General features: G+C 36.1%; 1 non-coding gene across 1 annotated transcript; it reads right to left on the bottom strand.

Moving 5' to 3' along the window:
• Positions 1–5,196: 5,196 nt before the first annotated feature.
• LOC121209303 (small nucleolar RNA R71) lies at positions 5,197–5,303 on the bottom strand. The gene has a single exon (XR_005904418.1). It is a non-coding gene; the product is annotated as a small nucleolar RNA R71 (small nucleolar RNA).
• Between the last annotated feature and the right edge of the window lie 1,435 nt (positions 5,304–6,738).

The raw sequence follows: 6,738 nt of genomic DNA, 5'->3' as shown, positions 1-6,738 counted from the left end.
TTCTCATACTTCATTTCTATCATAATGCAATTCATTCAATAATATTAAAATAAATTTACTTTCTGACTTAGATTTGTGGTCCCAAAATCACTTTTCTGATTTCACTGAAAATGGGTTGTTACAACTCTCCCTCTTAAAAATTTTTGTCCTAAAAAATCTTACTAGTAAAAAGGTTCGGGTATTATTTTCTCATGGTAACCTCTGGTTCCCAGGTAGCCTCTTCTATACCATGTTGTTGCCAAAGAACTTTTACTAGACCCACCTTTTCATTTTTTAACTCTTTTATCTCTCGTGCCAGAATTTTGATCGGTTCCTCACTGTAAGTCATGTAAGGCTGAATCTCAACTTCTGTTGGAGAAATAACATGTGAAGGATCTGACTGATATCGTCGTAGCATAGACACATGGAAAACACTATGAATTCTATCGAGTTCTAGTGGTAATGCCAGTCTGTATGCAACAGGTCTGATTATTTCAGTAATCTCATATGGTTCAATAAATCGTGGACTCAGTTTTTCTTTACGACCAAATTGAAGAACCTTTTTCCAAGGCGATACTTTCAAGAATACCTTGTCACCAACCTGAAATTCTATCTATTTCTGTTTAAGATTGGCATAATACTTTTGATGATCAGAGGTTGTTTTTAAACTATCCTGAATCACCTTTACCTTTTCTTTCGTTTTATGAACTAAGTCAACTCCGTGTACTTTTTCTCACTAAGCTCTATCCAATACAATGGAGTTCTACATTTACGACCATACAAAGCCTCATATGGTGCCCATTTTAATGCTGGACTTATAACTATTATTGTATGCAAATTCAACCAAAGGCAAATACGTTTCCCAATTACCTTCAAATTCTAACACAGCACCAAAGCATATCTTCTAAAATGTGTATCACAAGTTCTGGTTTACCCTCAATCTGAGGATGAAATGTAGTCTGAAATGTAACTGCGTACCCAGGGCTTCTTGCAATTTAATCAAAAATCGAGATGTAAATCGGGGATCTCTATCGAAAATAATGAAGACTGGTACTCCATGCAGTCTGACAATCTCAAAAACATATAATTCAGCCAATCTATCCAGGGAGAAATCCATACATACTAGAATAAAGTGTGTAGACTTTGTTAGACGATCAACAATTACCTAAATAACATCTTTCTTTTTCGGAGATAAGGGTAATCCAGATACAAAATCCATGGTAACTCTTTCTCATTCCAATTTCGGTATTGTAACTGGCTATAATAATCCTGAAGGTACGTACTTTTTAGCTTTAATTTGATGACAAACCAAACGTCTAGATACAAATTCTGAAATATAACGTTTCATTCCTGGCCACTAATACATCTTTTCCAAATCATTGTACATTTTGTTACTCCCTAGATGCACAGACATAATACCATTATGCACCACACACCTGTGTATCTAGCCCGTGCTCGAAACTAACTTGGCCACACAGCTTAGCATACACCCATGTGTGTGTGACGATGTGGTTTACTCATGCTTATTTCAAAATGGCCCTCGAGCAACACAGCTAAGACACACGCCCGTGTCCTTGCCTATGTGGGCAAAAATAGGCCATTTACAAGGCCAAATTGCGACCCGTTTTGGGTCCTCCCTACAATCACCAAAAGAAACCATTTTATACCAAATTTACAACCAAAACATACACCATTCATGCCAAATCATAAGCTATAATCATACCAAGACATATGTTCCATAATCTCAATATACTTTATTCATTCTCATAGCATCATTATACCATATCCATAGCAAATTCACATTTCTAACTTACCAAATCAACCATTTCCCACAAGGCCCTTTTTATATACATCAAAATATAGCCTACAGACAATATTACATCGCATAGATTATAACCATACTTCATCCTTATACACAACCAAAACCAAGCCATATCACATGGCTAGATATTCACATCACAAAAGATACCAAAAAAACTCTAGCCTATACATGCTATATACCATATATACAACTCTCAAAATGGTACCAAAATAGATGTTCGATAGTGAGATTGAGTCACTAATGATTCCCGGATCCAAGCTAGCTTTATAACACTGTAAAACAGAGAACATTTCACATAGTAAGCTTTAAAGCTTAGTAAGTTCGTACTGAATATAATCAATAGTTTATAGGATACAAAACACCAACTAATAAATACTTAGTAGTTCATATTCATCCTTCAATTCTATTCCTTCACATTCAACAAGTTCATCAAACTTCATATAAATGGTATCATCTATCATATAGGTATCATACATACCTGATCTTTTCCCGTGTTTATTCATTTCATTCTCACCTTTTTGTTCTATACATTAATTCGTTCGGAAGCCTTTCAACTCTCTAAGAATTTGCACACTTAGTGCATCAATGATTAGCTGAAGCTGTAACAATCTCTCACACTTAGTGCCATCTCAATAAACCAAAGCTATCTCAGTATCGCACACTTAGTGCCTCATATAGCCAAAGCTATTCCAATTCGCACACTTAGTGCTATTTATAGCCGAAGTTATTTCAAATCGCACACTTAGTTCTGAATATAGTTGATTTATCATCGTGCTCAAACCATAGTCAAATATATACAATTTATGCATTATCAAAGCATTAAAACATAATTGTAACATCATTTATCACATACGAACTTACCTCGTACTCAAAATTGATGATTCGAATCGTTTACTCGATAACCTTCGATTTCCCTCGATCTAAATCTGAACTCCTCTTTTCTTTATCTATATGTATTCAAAATTAAATCTTTTATTCAACAAATCATTCAATTCAGTCCATATACACATATTTAGGGCATTTTACAAATTAGCCCTCACATTTTCATATTTTAACACTTTAATCCCTAATTCATAAAATAAAAATTACACAAAATTTCCTTATACACATGCTTAGCCGAATTTTCATGGAGTTCATATAATCCAACATATTTCGTTTATTTCACATTTTAGTCCCTCAATTTCACATTTTCACAATTTAGCCCAAAATACTCAAATTCATCAAAAATCTCAATACAAAACATAGTAATCTACCACAAATCTTTCATTTACTATCATCTAACTTCATAAAACTCACATTATCATAATAGCTGATAAACCGTAATTTATACATATTTTGATCCCATGCTTAGCACTTTTTATGGATGATTTCTCCTTAGATTTGGTGAATTCGATGCTCCTAATACTTTAATTTCATGTTTTACACTTAGGTGAGCACAGGAGAGTAAAAGGACCGAGAAATGAGCCAAAAACTAAGAAAAACGGGCCAACATAGGAAAACAACACGACCTGGACTTCCTCACACGGGCATGTCACACAGCCATGTCAATTTGGTAGGATCGAAGCACGACTTACACGAGTAGACCACACACCTATACCTATTTAACAGCCTTGACCACGGGCTGGAGTAATCGCACACTGGTGTGTCCCTACCAAGTCCAAGTATAATCCTATTTGAAAAAGGCCAATTTTGAGGGCTCTCAGGCATTCTAAAGCCTATTTAAACACCTAAAAGGCACTTAGGAGTGGGACGTAGAGTAGGAAGCATGGAATTACTCAAGGAAAGCCAATTGATCCATCTCAGAAGCCAAATTCATCATCAAGACTAAAGATCTCTCTTCAAGTTCCTTCAGGACTTTTGGGTTTTCTTATGTTTTGTTATCTTTATGCTTTTGAGATTTTTTCTTTCATAATTATGAACTAAACCCCCTAAATACCGAAGGGGAATGAACCCTAAGACAAATCTTGTTATTATTATCTGAATTGTATGATAATATTTGACTCGTTCTTAATTATGTGTTCTTAATTCTTGTTTTAATATTTTAGGATCTTAATTCAAGTAAACGCTTTTATTCAGAGGAGGAATAGTCCCTATCGAAGAGTAAAATTGTAACAATTAAGCGGAGTTGATTACGCGTCTAGAGATAGGGTGACAAGATTTTGCTGGATTAGGGTGAAACCTAATAAGGGAATCAATAGATCAAGTTAATGCAATTCTAGGGTCTTAATTAGAAAGATATTTCAATTATTCAACCTAGGGTTAGACGTTATTAGTCTCGAAAGAGATAATAATATAACTTAGGGATTTCTACGGATCAAGTCAAATGAATAAATTGTCTAATTCAGAGTTAAATAACAAGTGAAGTCTAGGTGGATTTTTCCTTAGGTATTGTCTTAATCAATTGAATTTTCCCAAAAGTATTTTCCCAAGTTTTCTTTCTGTTCATTATTAGTTAGTAATTAGTTTAGATAACCAAACCTCTTGATTTTTAGGCTAGATAATAAAAAGGAAGTAAATACTAGTACTCGTAGTTCCTTTGGGTCTGACAATCCGGTCTTGCTGAACTATACTACTGTTCGATAGGTACACTTGCCTTAATCGTGATAACAAGTTAGTTTCAAGAACGATTCATTTATAAATTTTTAAAACCTATTGCGAATATCACGCATCAAGTGTTTGGCGCCATTGCCGGGGAACTAGGTTATTAGGAACACTCGATTTTTATTACTTTTGCCATTTTACTTTTATTGCAAATTAAAATTTTCTTTTCTTTTCTAATTCTTCATTTATTTTCTTCTGACAGAATTTTCTAGTTTATGACCAGAAGAAACCCGTCAGGACCACTACTTTTTGAAGGTAAGATCGACCGATAGTTCACAGAAATCGACGAGAAATAAGGTGAAGCCTAAGATACACAGAGGATGAACAAGAGAATGATACTTCAACCATAACCAAGGAGATGGCTGAAAACCAAGAAAATCTACTACCTCCTGTGATTGTTGTTGATCTAGTAAATCAGAATCCTGCTCCACGTACTATGTATGATTATGCTAAACCTAATTTAACAGGAACTGGGTCAAGTATAGTTAGACCTGCTATTGCTGCCAATAATTTTGAACTGAAACCTAACACAATTCAAATGATACAACATTTTGTTCAGTTTGATGGTTTGCAGATGAGGATCCAAACAATCACTTGCAAATTTCTTAGAGTTTTGCAACACTTTTCAAATCAATGGCGTTTCTAATAATGCCATTCACCTTCGGTTATTCCCTTTTTCGTTGAGGAATAAAGCTAAACAATGGTTGAACTCGTTACCACGAGGGTCAATCACCACTTGGGAACAAATGACCGAAAAGTTTTTACTTAAATATTTTTCACCGGCTAAAAGAGCTAAGTTGAGGAATGACATTTCTTCCTTTGTGTAGATGGATCTAGAAACACTCTACGATGCATGGGAGAGATACAAGGATCTATTGAGAAGGTACTCTCACCATGGATTACCACTCTGGCTACAGGTTCAGACATTTTATAATGGTGTGAACCCCTCAACGAGGCAACTTATCAATGTAGCCGTCGATGGAACTTTGAATAATAAGACACCTGAAGCGACTTACGAATTTATTGAGGAGATGTCACTGAATAACTATCAGTGGCAAGTTATAAGGACAAAGCCGATGATAGCAGCCAATGTTTTCAACCTCGATGCGATTACAAAAGCAGCCAGTGTTTTCAACTTCGATGCGGTTACTATGCTATCTAACCAAGTAGATCTCTTAAATAAAAAGAGTGATGATTTGTGTGGTTCTACTCAGGTACATCCAGTGATGAGGTGCGATTCAAATGGAGGAGGAGCATGCACAGAATATCAACCCTTCAACCCTAGCATCAAGGAGGAACAAGTCTAATATATGGGTAACAATAACTCTAGACCCCAAAATAACCCGGATTGTAACACTTATAATGCAGGTTCCAGAAACCATCCCAATTTCTCGTGGGGCGGTCAAGGAAATCAAAGGCCACAACATCCTCCAGGTTTTCAACAACCACCTTACCAGCAGGAAAAGAAGCCAAACCGTAAGGAGATGTTAACAAAATTCATCTCAGTGTCAGAATGTAACACCCTAAACCTGGTCCAGACGTTATGGCCAGATCTGACTTGTCACATGGACTTACGACTTAATATGCATTCGTTGGTTTAAGTGATTGGGGTGGTCTTTGTGAAAACAACGGTTGAATGAAAAGTCAGTTTATCAATCTTTAGGCTATCCATTTGTTGTGCTTGTTGAGTCTTGAAAACGTTCATGAATTTTGAAAACCGGCGCAGCCTAACACTAGCAGTTTCGTCATAGTATAAATATAATCAGAAAATAAAACCATAGCGGAAAAAAAGAAATTTAAATAGCGGCCTTTTTACAACTTAAAATCCAAAATTAAATCAGAATATAAAAATAATAAAAATAAACTAACTTAGAAAAACCAACTTTGCAGATGATGTGGCCACTCCGAATCCCTCACAGCTCCAAGCCCACTATGGTTGGGGATTTCCTGTAGAGATGAAAATAAAGGGTGAGTTCGGTAAACTCAGTTTGTAACATAACCCAACCATAGCCCAAAACAGATCAAACCTCAGAGCCAGACTTATCTGGGCCTTGGCCCAGTACAGAAATCAGAATGAAACCCATAGGCCCATAGCAAATACAGAACAAATATATCATGAATGCAGAAATCCCAACCCAGAGCTATCCATAACACCCCCGTACCAGCCTTACACCATGTGGGGAGACTAATCGACCCACCCAACCGCTACACACTACAGAAATTGCAGCGAGGCTGCCAGATATTGTGAGGAAGTCACCAGATACAGATATTGTGGCTAGGCTACCAGAACAGATATATATATATGTGGCGAAGCCACCAGATTGAAGCGAGGCTGC

Source organism: Gossypium hirsutum, chromosome A10, assembly GCF_007990345.1.
Source record: "Gossypium hirsutum isolate 1008001.06 chromosome A10, Gossypium_hirsutum_v2.1, whole genome shotgun sequence".
Taxonomy (NCBI): domain Eukaryota; kingdom Viridiplantae; phylum Streptophyta; class Magnoliopsida; order Malvales; family Malvaceae; genus Gossypium; species Gossypium hirsutum.
The sequence above is the reverse complement of the archived record's forward strand: the minus strand, read 5'-3'. Positions and strand labels throughout refer to the sequence as shown.